Genomic DNA, 16,732 nt, shown 5'->3' with positions numbered 1-16,732 from the left:
AAAGACTGTGAGTTTGCTAATAAAAATTATATCTGTATGAATAACTTTCTAATTTTTCACTGCAAAATGCCAATACGATAGATTTAATTTTTCATTTTTCACTTCAATATTTAAAATCAAACAAGCCGTAAAATAAAACATTCAATATTCAAACTCGCATACAGAAGTACGACACGCAAACTGTAGAATATTATTTTGCTATATTTTTTTGTTTGTTATTCGCCCGAATAGCCCGCATGCGGAAAGGCATTCGGATGTCACCGCGGTCGGTTCAATGACACACTATTGCAGAGGTAGTATTTGGTGCAAACAAGAGCCGCGCATGATTACTGCGATATTCGCCAAAGGAAAATGCTTTCCACGCTGAATTGGATTATTTTTGTCATAAAAATTAGGTTCTTGAATAATGCCAAACAAAAAGCATACAAGTAAATGAGCTTTTCATTGCTTAGTTTTAACTGAAATAATTTATTTTATTTTAGTTTAGTTTTTTAAAGAGAATACGTAATTATTTTATTTATTTTATATATAATATATAGTAATATTTTTTTTAGTTAAATATATTTTTGTTGTTTTATTGTAACCTTCAAACGATCGACATAGTGTATAATAGAGATGTGCGCGCTGAGTAAGATTGAGGGAGTGAGTTGAAACCTTCGAGAGAGTGAATGAGTATAAATCAGCACGAAGAGTTTATATGACTCCTTTAACCACTCTTTTGCGTTTATACTCACGCTCACTCTCTGTGCCGACTAGAAACTCAATCAGAAGTGAGTAAAACTGTTTTATCACTCTTTAGATCATAATCACTCTGTAATCACTCGGGCAGTAAAATCCAAAGAGAGTGACAAACCACGTTTGCTCACTCATCATTAGTGTTTACAATCTCCAAAGAGTGATAATACTCTTTTACTCACTCTCACAGAGTGGTTATAATCTAAAGAGTGATAAAACAGTTTCACTTACTCCAGAGTGAGTTTCTATTCGGCAAAGAAAGTGAGAGTGAGTATGCACGCAAAAGAGTGATAAAAACATCAATGCACAGTAATACTTTTTTAATGAATCTCAAAAGAGTGAGTAAAGGTTTCAAATCTTTAAATTCACTCTTTGACTCTGATTCAATTCATTGAAAAGAGTCATTATTCTCGTCCCTAGTGTATAACTGTTAAAGTCGTCACTTATCGCTACGAATGTAGGATTCATAAAGCAAATTCGTCCACCACAATGCAAAGTGAAACAGCCTGAAATAGTTACTCTTTTCTGTGATATATAAAAACAGTCCTTGGGGCAGCCCGGTGGCATGATGGTAGCGGAGCCGGTCTTCACACGAACGGCCCGGACCAAAATCCCATTCGGACCAATCCCCCGTAGCAAGGACTGACTATCCGGCTACGTGGTAAAATAAGTCGATACGGCCAGGAGGCCGTTCTAACGAAACAAAAAAAAACAGGCCTTGAAACTATCTCATAAATACCAGCACACCAACACAGCAGCAAACCACTAGAAACAAGCTGCACTACAAACCACACAATTTATCATCGCTGAACGATGCAGTGTGCTAAGATTAATTTTATTTTAACAAACCTTTTTAATTTATAGACAGCAACATGCTGCCTCCCATTTTTATTCCATTTGCACTTACTTCATAAAACAACCATTAGTAAAACCTCCCCTCCAGGCTAACCCAGCAACGAGTTCGTAAATAGTCGCTTTGCAAAAATAAAGCAGCCCGAAGTGAAACGAACCAAGTCACTCTACTTTATGACAATTAACTACAAGTAATGGTAAATCATCCGTACCGTTTGCATCGTGCAACCGTGCGAGAATAGTTTCCCCCCTCGGTGGAACTGGCAGCACTGTTTTAATTCGGCAATTTGTGAGCCAAACTCGAACTGCTCTTATGGGGAGGCAATATATAAACGAGTCGTGCCGCTCGATAAAGTGTGCTGAGCGCATCGAATGTGGCGCTGCGCTGAGGAGAAGAAAGTTGCGCCAAGCTTCACTCCACTTTATGAGACGACACTTGAAACAACACTTTAAGCGATAAAAATCCCCCTTTTTCTTTCGGGTCGGATTGAGTAGCATCCGCGTTTGGGATTCACGTCCGAGCTGCTGCATTCTTGAACTGCTGTGAAGAAAACGCAAGGCAAGCAACCGAGCAGAAGCGAAATTGTTACCAGCTGGTATGACGATAGCTTTCAATGGTGGTTTCGGTGGCCTGGTCAGTGTTGGTCCGGGCTCCCGGAGGGAGGGGGTTTGGGAAGTAACATTCCAGGCGGCGTACCACAGAAAACCCTAACCCGACAACCCCCGTTTCACACCGGATGCCTCTGGAAGGCGTTTTATTTCTATGTTCCTTTTACTCGGGAAGCACTCCGTTCCGCGACCAGCTGAAGTGGATAAAATTCAATTCAATTAAGTTTTAAATTAAATGTCCGAGATGTGCGAGGGATCCGTCCTGTGTTTCGGGGTGTTCCCCGGGTTGTTCTGCGGTCGGTTGGCCATTTTTCGTCACTGCGTGGTAAAAGTGCGACCTCCCGGCTGGTGTGTCTTTGGTAGCGAAGGGTAAAAGTTATGCTTCATTCCAATAGCTCACTCTCTTACGCTCTGGGTGTAATCTATTCGCCTGGCTTCGATGCCCGGTAGGACGGTCAGCCCGGGGAGCACGCTATGGGTCAGAAGGGGGACAGAAAAACTGCTAGCCATCCAAACGGATCAAAGTAATTCCGAAGGGAGCTGATGGAACATACATCCGGAAGTGATGGCAATGCTCACCGAGCGGAGGCGCAATGTTGTACCAAGCAACATTATCGTTATTTTCATCATCATTATCTGTTGTTATCTTTCGAAAAGGGAGACTGGGAATTTCCAGACTCGATGGGAGACAAGAAGACGCCCACTGCTTGGAGTCTTTTTTATTTAGCCATACACAATACGGGATGAAGTTCCGGCGGATTTGTGGAAATCGTTTGAAATGAATACCCCGTGCAGCAAACAATATCGAGTGTAACGGTGAGGAAACGAATCGCAGCTTTTTTTTGTTGGATACCGAATGCGGCTTGTAGAACTTGAAGCATGGTTCCATGTTTTTGAAGGTCAGGCCATTATGTTGGTGTATTAAATAATGATTTATCGAGGTCTTGATCTAACTGCCTCTCTCTAACCTGCGAACAACCAAGGATGCTTATCGGGATTTTGATTTAAATTAAATTTAAAATGTAAAATCTAGTCACAAATGTTGTTATTTAAACAAATTTTGAGCTTATTGAGCTTAGCTTTGATTCTAAAAAAAATTCAAAACCAAATATTTAGATAACTAAAAGGTTTTAAATTCCAAGAACCTTTTTCCGAACGGTTTCCTTTCAAGAGACATGCAACCATCTTGCCTCACAAATGAACTTTGCTTTGTTTCATTTCACTTACCTTCTGATGCACCCTGAGCAGCTTGATTCACTCTGACAGCTTTTTGCATTAAACCCATCAGTTTAAAGAATGGGCGAGTTTTAGTTTTATCCGACCCATTCCATCAGCTTTATATACCTCCATACCATTGTACAGTTGCACCATTTCGTGCTGTGCACGGAAAGATCTTAATGGATCGGGCCGAGAAACGCTGTGAATCTTGCTACCCGGCTCTTGTTGCGGAAAATTCACAAGACATTTCCAGTTAAGATAACGTTACGGGCATTCCGTCCGACTTAAAGAATGACTTTTAGCTGCATTATGCAGCATTTCTTCAGGCGCTGTTGTCGTAGTTACGACAAGCAACAGAACGCAGACAGGCTGCTTGTTAAATCGTCACAAGGAGTTTTGAAGTGAAAATTGTTGCAGTGGCGTGCGGTGGTGGTGCACGCGTTGTGCAAGTTCATTTTCATTCCTTGCCATTGTTATTTACAATAAAGTGTGCTTGGTTATGGTTTTTTTTTGTGGATATCGGTATGCGCTGTGAGACAACAAAATGGCTTCTGTTTAGTTGAATACTTAACTTAGTTCCATTTCAGATGCTTGAGATTTTAAGAGTATAATAAATCAATTTTTTTGTTTGATACCTTAGTAGAAGCTCAGGGATATGTTTCAACAAGATATTTTATATCAAGTTATTAGAGTTATTATAAATGTGATTAAAAAGTTCTAATTTGTTCTTATTATTTAGTTTAAAAGGAATATACTCAAATTTTAATAAGCTTTAGAATATGACTGAAACTGAGAACTGCCTGTCCATTCACCATACATCAGAAGTATAACATATTAAATTAAGTTTGGAGGTGTACAAAATATATAAAATATTCTCGTTCTAACGTTCCAATATCTGACAACGATGTGAGTTATCAACATTACCTATTTAGTCGCTTTTACATAGTCTCACCTGTTCGAATATATGTTTATGTATATTGTACTTTTTTTGTTGCTTCGTTAGAACGTCCTGGCCGTATCGACATTTATTGTATTTATTTCATGTATGAATTTACGACTTCGCCCAAAACGCGCGACACCCTCTCCGCCACATTCGAGAGAAAGATACTCAGATGAATTTTTGGGCTCGTATGTGTGGAAGTACAATGAAGAAGCCAGTACAATAACGAACCCTACGAGTTGTGCCATGAACTAACTGGCGTACAGCGTATTAGACTGGTTATGTCATTAGAATGACACCGAACAACCCAGCCAGAAAAGTCCGTTTGGGTCGTCCACATGAACAGAATAGGCGTGGTAGTAAAAAAAATTGTAAAAAAAATGTAAAAGATTGCTAAACGACTTGTAGGTAGGCATGGTATTGGTTTAAATTGTAATTTAATGTAATTAATTTAATCTAAATAATTGAACGTCTTATCTTTTTTCACAAAATTATTTGCTCAACATCGTTAATATCTGTCCAACTTACGTTTCTTGTAATTCTAAACAAATAGACTATTATTTCAATAAGACTCGTATCGATCTAGAATATCTCACCATCTTCGCCATGAAACACGCATAAACAAAACACTTTAACAATGGCTACGATCGGCAGATAAACATGCGTACAAAATCTCTCATCTTCAACTCTGATAGAATACATGACGGGCATACTAATCGCCGCTCATCTATTCCATCCCCGGGGCAGCCCTGCCCAGCGAAAGTGTTGCTCCCAGCCGTGTTGCATGAAAAGGCGGTACGCTTTTGGCTTTTAGCCCAAAACCACGACGCCACACCGTGAAGCAATGGCTGTCGATAAATTTCGGGACGTGCGGTTTTACACCGACAACCCATTTCTATTCCATCGAACGGTCGCTTCCACTCTCCTTTTAGCTGCTGCGCTCGTCCTAAAAACCTCATTTCTCGTGTCGTATTTTTTTGCTGCTTCTGTCTCGGAATTACTCCGACGGCGTATAGGTTCACTTAGGCTCCAGCGCAGTGTGCAATTTGTACCCAAAGTTGTACGATAAACCGGAACGTCCCCGAACCGACCCCGCACGAGCGGTTGACTTCCGACGAACATGATGCTTTTAGCGACTCGACACTTCGTTGTTCGGCTTGACCGGCACGGTGCCGCTTACCGGACTAAAAGCAGACGACTGAAAATGCAAAGGGGTGGTAATTTATCTTGTCGGGCCGCAAAGAAATTGCCCGGCGTACCTAGTTATTTTGGTCGAAAAACAACTCCACCAGGACCGGCCAAAAAAGAGGTAACATAAAATACATGCTCGTTCGGGAAGATGCCGAACGATAAGATCACGGTGCAGACCCAACCTCGTTGATGGGCGTTTTTCTGCACTAAAGTTAGCATTCGTACTGTTTGCAACTGTGTGCTGCCGACCAAACGCGGCAACCGGACTCTTTTTGTCTCCAAAACTCTGACCGTACATCATTCGCATTGTGCAAGACACGAATCAAGCGCTATCATCTCAATTTCTTCTTGCTTTTTTTTTGTGGCTGTCCTTTAGAGATTAAAAGACAGTAAGCTATCATCTTGCCTTTAGAAAACACAGCTTGTTGTTTATCTAGCTTTTCTCTCACAGACGGCAAAAAAACACAACACACAGACAATGGTTCCGTCAGCAACCGAACGCCAACAGTCGGCAACAACGGTTTGTCTGCTGCTGGAGCTAAAACTTCAAACCCATTCTCAACACGGAACTCTCCTTTCCCACTACTTGCACCATCGCTGCGCATCGAAGTTTCGTTTGTTTGCGTAGATAAACTGTGCTATCTCGCTGTTCTAATCGGCTAGAATGGTTGTACCTGCTGATTAAAGAAACTAAATACGGCTTGTTATCCGAGCAACACGATTCGAAATTTTAGAAGGTTGGTTTGTTGCTCAGCCAGTCGACCAAGAGGAATTTAATTAGATTTTTTTACTTAATACTTAATCCTTACTCGCCAGACGATTGTTGGGTGAACGTTTTCGAAGAAAACAAGACCGGTCAGTTCTTTTTAGTTTTAGTAAGGGTCTAGTTAGAAATAACTTCGGTTGGTGTTGCATCAATGAGGTTCATTTGTAAAAGACTCACGCTATACCTTCGATTTTTCTTTTTTTTTCAACTTACTAATTGAATAAGTTGTTAGAATTTTGTGTAAAAAGAGGAAAGATGCAAAATACACCATAATAATGTCATAAACACTTCGACACATTAGACGAATCTCATGTTGTTTCCTTCAAATACAAGAGTTTGTTAAAGGGAAGTCTAACATCTAACACCGTTTAACGTTCTCGATACGTTTTGAAGAAGGATTTTCTCGTTATCATTAAGACAGTTTTCTCAGGCACGATGCACATCGTGACGACCAACTGCAAGCTAAGCTCAGGAAGCGAATGACAGCCCGGAGCTGGGTAAATCTTGCCTCATTTCGTCGGGTATATGAAGGCGTGAAAAGAGCTATGATACTGCTTGATCCTAGCTGATGATTTGATTAGGGATTTCACGTTTGAAGCTATAAAGACGATGACAGCCGTTAGAAGTTGCACCGTAGAGAGCTGTTTACCTAATTACCTTAGCATTTAATGAACGATTAGGGTGAGAAATTTGCAACCAGGTCGGTGTGTAGTAATGGTTGAAGAAGTACATTAATTTAAACCCTGTATTTAATTACAAACACGTTGTTTCTTTTTAGGGTTACATTTGTTTATAGTCGTATAACTGTGTGAGATAAGATTCAATCTTTTAACGCACTCTAATGTGTTGATTCCGTCAAGTACTGGGCGCCTCCATCTAGAACCAGTAGAACGCACCAAAACAGGCTATAACAGGTTGAAGAAGTACATTAATTCCAACCCTGTATTTAATTATAAACACGTTGTCTCTTTTTGAGGTTACATTTGTTTACAGTCATAGAACTGTGTGAGATAAAATTCAATCCTTAAACGCACTTTAATAGGCTGATGCCGTCAAGTACTGGGCGCCTCCAGCTACTCGCAAGTAGAACGCACCAAAACAGGCTATAACACAGATAGATAACTCTAGAGGGTATTCCTTGAGAAAGAAGTTTTTTGTTTACTTGAATATTACATCCCTGTACCTTAACATAATTTGTCTTATTATTTAGTAAAGAGGTATATAAATAATCATAAAAAATACAGAATCAAAGGTTAATAAAGAATCTTCGATCAGTGGGTTTCAAAAAGTAGGATTTATTGGAGGCATATTGTAGTCTGTGATGTATAATAGTCCACGATGTTAAGAGTTAACTAGGATAACGAATGGAGAGTAGCGAATAACGGGAGAGTCTGGCAGGACACGAATAGCTAGAAACCTACAAGTCAAAACGAATATGAATATGAATACGATTTTAAAAAGATTTTACAAAAATACAAAATTGGACCTTAATGCAGCGAGAGTCTTCATGTTTAACTTTATTTACTAAGCGATGTGATTTTTGAACCGGTACTGGTGAGTGAATCCCATGCCATTACTAATACACCACTAGGTCGGACCCATTTCTACGTCACTCCAAGGTAGATCATGATTCGTTAACAGGAACATCCTCACTTTGATTTCCAGAAGAATAGTTAAGTAAAAGGTTTGGGAAAGATAAAATCACTTGTCTAATATCGTAACACAGTTTGAATTCCGCAGCAAAATGATCTTAAACACAAAATGTATTTCTGTTTTAAAATGTTGAAAAAAACGATTACAGATAGAAGGGAAAAAATACTAAAACACAAGTTTAAGTGTTCAAGTTGTGAAGTTGGGATTGTTAGTGGACTCTACTCAAATTGAAGTGGTACATGTTAAAATGAAATCATTTTATCTTTTTCGAGTCTTTCCATTGGTATAATGATTATGTATCTGAGATCAGAACATATGAGAATAAATTTAATTTAATTACTTTAAAATTGACTACTTGCGGCAAGTTTCATTATATTAAAAACCAAAAAAACTAATAATAAATTTTATTTATCGAATATGTAAAGAATTTCATCTTTACATTCATTACGAACATTAGCTACTTCCAAATTGCCATGGCAAACAGATTCATCAGACAGATAAGGCCATTCGTTAGCAATATTTAACCATTTATTTATAGCAAGAAATTTGTTTACAAAAAGTTTCACAAATTAGAAATAACTTGTTTTTCTGTGGTAGGCTTTACAACAACTTTATCTTATTTAATTTATGAAAAGTCATGCACTTATATTGGTACAATATTTCCCATCTTGCACATTACACACTACGAAACAAAACTAATATTTAAAATTATTCTAAATATTGCAAGGGTCCCATTTGCATAGAAATCATTTTAAACCATAAAGAATAAAAAAGAATTTTATATAAATAAAAGCCACATATAAAGCCACCGACACAACCAATTCCACCCCGATAATCCATAGAGATTGCCTTTTATTCTATACTTGTTTGATAGCGGTGCTTTACCTCCAATGCGAACGGAAATTCAAGTGTCAGGATGAGAAACCTACCTCAACGAGGAAAGAATTATGCGATCGAAGCCCGACCAGAACTGCCGATAACAACGCAATCAAATGAAGCAATCGCATTAAGAATTGCATCGCATCGAACCGACGAGCAGGAAAGCAAACAAAAAAAAACCGGTAACTAAAAATTCCATACCGAAAGTAAAAAAAACATAGCCAAACACGAAGCAAAGTAAATCTAGTGAAAGTATCATTGGGGGGTTTTTTTTTGTGTGTGCAAAGGAACCGAAAATGAATTCGTGCCGGGTAAGGGTGTGTTTGAACGGGCGGCAGGGATGGATGAAAACAACGATCGTATATCACCATAAATGGAATGGAATGAAAATTGCATGGTTAGAAGCTATAAAACGACATGCCTTTTTGCTGGCCACTCCACCAGTTTCTTTGCCTACCCGTTTTCGGAAGTCGTTTCAAGTTTGGGGACCAATTTGGGTATTTCGTTTTCATTTATTGGGAACCGACGAAGGCGACGTATATCCAGGGCGCTAGTTGACCGGATTGCCATACGTTTTTATCACTGGTTTCCCATTCTGTTCGGTCGCCCGGTTTGTCACCCGGGCAGCTCGAGTCCGGCGAAAGGATTCGTGTAGAAGGACAAAACAAGGGTACGGATGGGAAAAAGAAAAAAAGAAAAAAAAAGCTGGAAGCCAGAATTTGCTGTCATGTACCGTACTGGTCGCTGTTCGTCATCGTACGAATTGGGCGCCTTAGAGCACGGCGTGGTCATTGGCCATTTCCTTTCCCGATCCGGACACACCGTAGACCACCGTTCGATTACTGTTCGTTTCGTGCAATTGCTTTTTGTTGCTGCTTCAAGGGCCAAAAGGAAACGCATCCAATTCGGTATTTTGATACGATCCGATACAAGCGTACAAGCCGATGTTCCAGTACCGCCACCGATGGTTGAACGAAGCTGAGATTTAAGCATGCTGTTCGACTCGCAAACCTACGCTAAGCCTTTGTCGAAACAGAAAAGCCTCAGAGAAGTCAGATCCACACGATCGGATCATATTTACGTTCGACGCGTCTCAGAAGTTAGGCCGCCCTTTTCAGGTACGCACTCGAATACGGTACGCCGAATTTGTCCAGCTGGAGGGGTATTTTGTGGTACGTTCAACTGGAAACCATCCGTGTGTGACGAGCGCAAGCAAGCAATCGGATTTCCATCTCTCTAAAACACCAAACTAATGCGGTCTGGCGGTCAGACAGACGTCACGGGACGCACAACGTTTCCCACCGCACCGCCCCAAGGAATGGAGCAAAATTGAACGAAATTGAGTGGAAATTCTTACCCACAGGCAAACGGGAAATAATCCAGACGACATGGACCGGTGCAGCTGCGATGCATGGAAATCGATTTGTTTGGGATGTGAATTTCCACTCCCTGAGAGATTGTTTTTTTTTTGTTGTGAAGTTTTTTGTGACCACGACCACAAGCAAAGTGACCAAGTGGCTCGTTAAGCTTTATTCGACTTCCGTGGGTGTGACTAAAAAAAAAAAACGTCGAAACAGAAACAGAAACCGTACACGACCACTCGCACCACCTCAGCGTATGTTGCGCGGTTGGCGTGAAAAATGGCAAAAGGATAAAGAGGAAATTAGTTGCACGAACGGCCCGTGCAACTTTGCCCGTGCCGACCCGAAAGGTAATGCGGGTAACACGCGATGTTGCATGCGATGTTAAGAAAATTCGATTTCCCAACCTCCGTGTGCTCCGCCAAAGTCCTCCCGGTGCTCAGAGGTAAGCTAGCCTAATATTGTACGGTTCGCCTATGCACTGGGAGCTACGAAAACGTTAAACTTCCCACACGGTGCGAGACTTTCCGAACGAGCGCAAACGCCATTTTGGCTGGCTGCATGGGTTTGATAGTTGATTAATGTCACCGTGGATGTTGGATGAATAATTTGTAAATCTTTAGCAGGAGCGAGTGGGGCAGCGAATTTCTGGCACCGGGACTTTGGGCTTCCGTTCGTGACGCTACCTTGCCGTATCTCTTTAGCCTTGTTTACTTGTCCGTGTGTGTGTGTGTGGGTGTGTGTGTTTTCGTATTTGTGTGGTGACTGGGATTTACGAGCCCGAGCGTTAGGTTGCGCGCATTGGGACGGGCAGGCTAGTCCTTGGCATAAATTAGATAAGAACCCCTTAGGGGGAAAGCTCTTTGGAGCGACAGTAAAATGAGGATAAATAGGGAAGTAACGAGGCTCAGCACATGTCTGGGCGGTTGTTTAGGTGGATGTAAAATTAACGGTTAAAGTCTACATACTGTAGAGCACAAACTTTGCCATGACGGAGAGTACCTACCGTTTGAAGTACACTTTGTACAAAGTAATCTTGAGCAAAATTGTTTTAATTTCATCAGTAACAAAAACTTGGGTGGGAAAGACTAATTACGTCACGTTTGCTTAACAAACACGTGGGTATTATTAAAATGTTTGAGTTTTATTTTCAACTCGTATTCAGCTATCTTTACGTTACTACAGACTTTAAAGATTTTTTTTCAAGTAGTACATTATAATCAAGGATAAACTTATTACTAATTTATATTGTTTTTATCGATTTACACTCTTACTAGACGGCATGTTGCCTTAAAGATGTCTTCTTTTGTGGACTGTGGATTTTGAGGAGTTTTATTCTTACCTATGGCTTATTTAGCATTATTTTCTACAATTGATTACTTAACCAATACTTAATGTTCGATGTACAAAAAATAATGTAAAATTTTGGTAACTATTCGATGCCAGATATAAATAGAAAAAAATGGAACGGAATGTAGCATGAGATCAGGCTTAAGTAACAGAGACAAAAGAACGCAACGGATTGGATGGATAGAAAAAAATCCTAACTCTCAAGGAATTCCTCTTTCAAGTTTCAACATCTCTAGTTCTTTTTCAACAATGTCCTAAATTTGGTCGATTATTCTCATGAAGCAATTAGGTTAAATCGAAATTACAACTCGTGGTAATATTTGACACTTAAATAAAACTTGGGACGGAATGGATCATTTTCGACAAAGAGCCACAATGTCGTACTTTACCAACCACTGTTCTAGCCCTATCTAGCCAGCGATAACATTGAGAAGAGAATGTGGATCCATTGTGGCTCGCATTATTAACTCAATTGCACTATAACGCTCTTGATGTTGTGTGGTTATATTAGCAGTAACAATTTGTTGTGGACAGAACGTTGCGCGACATGCCACCCTGCGTTTGTCACTACGGGTGACAAACCATCAGACGTTAGGCTGACAGCGGTCCACGTGCAACGTCAGGGCGCGGCCATCGCGGATCGTGTCGCACACACCAAGGACTCAACAATTAGCAAGCGGTCAAGCAGGATGCGTGTGCGATTAGGCTAGGCGGTTAAGTTAGTTCTTTTATGTAATAAACGTGTAACCTATGTAACTAAACTCGTTTTGCGACTTTTAATTTTTTTTTAATTGTGTTCCAACCACAAGAACACAAAACAATCAGACAATAAAACGTAAGTCATTGATCACCATATCCGTTCTTGCTCGCCGATTCACAGCATCTGGTTGCAGTTTCTTCTGTACTTAAGGTCTCTTTTTCTTAATGCATTCTTAAGATTACGATTAAGAGTACGATTACGGGGCTCATGTTCTTCTTTACGAAAGTAATCTCATTAACTCCATACCAATGCAGGAAAAAAAATGAATAGCGTCACGAAACTAGATCATGTCAAACGATCAAAGGGTCCTTCTGTTGCTTCTATAGAGACAGCAGACGCATCTGCCGACACTGCTTGTGGTATAACTCCCCATTAACAGTCCAGGTAGTGGCAAACTACGAATATTAGTGCATACCAATTTCATCGACCTCAACACAGTTCTCTACTGCTTTAAAACGAGAGTTAATAAATAAAAGCACTTCATTACATCACAACGCTAGCTGAAGTTTAATCGAGATCGCCCGGCATCGTAAGCGCAATTTCATTTGGTACACAGCATTTCGCAGCACTTTGCCTTCCTGCAGGCGCACAATTTCCGCGTAACTCTCTTGAGAACGCAACCACCGGAAAGCGTTCACCGTATTTCCGCTCGCATACAAACATCACCATTTCAGCAGACATACGCAATTACGGGTGCGCAAGTAATGTACGCCTCCCCCCCCCCTTCACGCTCGTTCGGCGTAAAAGTTAACAAACTATTCACACGGCTCATAATACAACCACGGTGGATGGTTCTCAGCGGATAACACCTTCAACACGGGTGTCCTGCGGCATAAGGATTGCTTTTAATTTCACACCACTGACTCTTCGCTATCTTTGCTTTCCACCCAGACCCGGGTTGCGCGGCTAGCGTAGGATTCGCCCAGGTGGCAGCCAGCAGGTAATGGTATGTTCTGGTATGTGTCAAGTGCACCGCTTATCGCATGCACCGCACGTGGGTGGAGTGGGAGAAAAAAGTGTCACCATTTGCATTCGAGCTTAAAAAGCAATGAGCTGCGGAAATGGGTCGTGAGGGGGTATGGATACGGTCATGCATTTTATGGCCATTTAAGCCGAAGCGAAGAACGAGAGAAACATTGAAAGGTTCCTTTTTTTTCTCGGGCCTCCAGACATCTAGGGTTTTTTTTGGGAGTAATCCTGCACCAGTTTAGTTGACACGGTCCCAAAGCATGTCTGCTGATGGTATCGTTTTGAAAACACTGTTGGAAAATTATAAACTATCCTAAGCTTAAGCTGAAACAAAAAAAAGAATAAAGGCAGAGTGAAAAAAAAAAAAGAGCAACTGCAGTACCATCAGGACCTACTGTGAAACTTGGCCCTGGAAGCAACATTTGAAGCGTGTCGGTTTTTCCGTGTGAAACGCTCAAAGTACCTTCGAAACGGCAACCATCAGCAACAGCGAGTGATGCTATTTGATTTCAAAGGGAATGGAACCATCCACCACCGGGCCCCGGGTAATCGTAACACGATGGCATGTCCTGTGCTCGGGCACGTTCGCCAGGCAGAAGACCTTCATAACCTTTGGCGTTCGAAAATTTTGGGTTCGTCTATTCCCCACAGCCAGGCTGCATATTTCGTGGGAGATCAGTCGACGGGAAAATCAAAGAACCGTGCTACGCGCGCAATGGGTAAACGGTGTCGCCCTATTGTTCTGTTCCCCTCACCCCGGTGTGGTTCGTAATGACGTCAAGAGCGGTGGTAGAACAAGCTGTGACCGAGCGAATGGAACCATACATTCAACCTTCTCCTCAAAACATAACAAACTCGCTACTCGTGCCACGGAAGTGGAAATTTTGCGGGCATCTTTAAAGGCGCGCACGTACGGGTTCGCGAATTCTTCAGCGGATTGATTCACCATCACAAAGCCATCGCCATTTCACGGGGAATCCTTGGAAAGGAAGCAACAGTGTCCCACGCGTACAGTGTCTCGCGTACTTGAATTACTTCAAGGATCTGCCACTCGTGGGAAAATGGAAAGCGCCATCCAGCGCTACACAAACAACACGTGGAGTTCGCTTTTCCATATCAGTCAGACGAAACAATGCAGCTCCAATGACAAATCGTTACAATAAACTTACTGTAAGCTCGGGAAGGATTTGTTCGGCTTTCATCTGCCGGCTTTTATTTTTCTGTTTTCGGTTGATTTTGTGCGACACAACTCTTTTATGTTTTGTGAAATTATTTGTTGCCGCCGGGTTTGCAGCTGAGCGTCTGGTGAGTTTTGTTTGAAACCCTCCCATTGCAAACAAGACAGAGTGAAACCGAACCCGGAACTAACTGCATGGGACACGATTGGAGCACACGAGACGAGATGGAAAAGTTAAACAAAAGCTTGCCTCCTCCATCATGAAGGGATACGAAAAGGTATTATAGAGCGGCACTGCCGTAGGATGAAAAAATGAAAAAAGCATATACGTACATGAAAATGCTTCGAGATATTTGGTTAGAAGTGGAACGCTCGGAGCTGGTACGGAATGGCAGCAAACGGTGTGGGGTAGTAGAGAAAATAGTTTTAAACTACTATCTTTCGACTCGCTACCGTTAGACAGATGGGACACATTGAATACAGTGAGGAGATTAGGCAAAAGTATCGCACAATAAGAGCGTCCCTGTTAGATTTCACACTGGTACGGTGGAGTGAATGTGACATTATGTATTAAGTTTAATGTTGTTACGTTAAGTGTTTAAAATGGCCGAAACAAAAATAGATATTATCAAATAGCGAATAAAAGGATGAAAAGTATGCAATAGCTATATAATATTTATTATCTCTGTTAGATTCTTTTCATATTTTTACCACATAAATCATGAAAGCGGATTAAGAACCTATATTTTTAATAGTTTTGATATGTTTCCAAAGGATTTATTTTACAACGGCGTTTCGAATCTTTCAGCACCCCATGTTTGTCGTTTGAAGAATTAACTAGAATTATTTTATTCTGTTTAAAATTATTCAAATATTCTTTTAAACTTTTTCCATCCATTAATTATCGGTTTGCGGTTAAAGCTTTGTTTGTAAATTTGGTTTGAGTCTCGTTATTCTTCAACTTATTGCCGATCTTCTGGCAAACATCCGCTACGTAGGACAACCATTAATCAATGAGGTCTACGTCATCAGCGTATGCCAAGATCGGGATTGAATTATAGAAGATGGTCCATGAAGCTTTCTCTTCCGAAACGCACATGGTCCTCTCTAGGTTGAAGAATAGACAAGCTTGCCCATCTGCCTGAGAGACCCTGAGAGTTTTCCATTAAACATCTTCTGACATGTGACAATGGTCATTGTCATTTATGCTAATTCATACTGGTAAGTTTTGACAGGAAAGCAATGATCTTGTATGCGGCTTTAAGTCAATGAAGAAATGAAAGGAGTGGAACTTTTGATCCGCAAACTTCTTGAAGATCTGCTTGAAGATCTCAGATGCTCATATGATCATGAAGTTGATATGAAGTTGGTTTTCCGATTCAGAACCATCTCTGGTAATTTCCAACTCTCTCTTCTACGATTGAAACAAGTCGACCTTGTAGTATAAGGGTATAATCTTTATACTCCTGCAGTCAAGCTTGTTGCTGCTTATAAGCTGCTGTACTCTAGCTTGCTTCCTCTCTTTTATATAGTAGAAGATACCAAGATACTAATCACTATCCCATACCTCAGTATCAATTCGATGATTTCTATGATCTACTGCTGCTCCTCAATTTTCGATTAGTTCGGCTACTATTTCGTTGTTGCCTGGTAATTTGATAGCTTGGTGATGACTTTCAAATATCGTGGTGATTTTGTTTTGTGAATGAAAGGAATTATTTTTTTTTCTTACTAAGTTTTTATAACTGTCTTCGTTCCCGGACATAATCAATGTTGTGATTCAGTGGAGAATTTGATGCAAACTACATTCTACAGAGCTTAATACAACGACTGAAAACGCAATTTTTCACAATCGTTGGATATTATCCTCCTTGGCGTTATTAATACTTTGCTTAATGCTAGTACAAATTTAAAGAAAAATTGTACTGAAATATAACTAATGTCAAATAAAGAATAAAACAAATTATGGCCGCGCATACAACCAGCGTGCCCAGTGTTACAAAGTGCAGTGAACGAGATCTCCCATTTGCGGTCGAGAGCACAATTTGAACATAAAAAAAACTAGTATGTAATGGGGTGTAAGTTTTCCAATATCACCAACAATACACTCTCCCGACCATATTGTTTGCAATCGTGCGGGTTTGTCGTTGGCCAATGGGATGGGTCGCAAAATGTAATGACCGCTCTAAAAACCATCAAAAGATGCTACATGCCGTACACCGTAAACAAGAGTTCTCCGCTTTTACCAAACAGTAGTTTCAGTTAATCGTTC

This window comes from Anopheles moucheti, chromosome 2 (genome assembly GCF_943734755.1).
Source record: "Anopheles moucheti chromosome 2, idAnoMoucSN_F20_07, whole genome shotgun sequence".
Taxonomy (NCBI): Eukaryota; Metazoa; Arthropoda; class Insecta; order Diptera; family Culicidae; genus Anopheles; species Anopheles moucheti.
The sequence above is the reverse complement of the archived record's forward strand: the minus strand, read 5'-3'. Positions refer to the sequence as shown.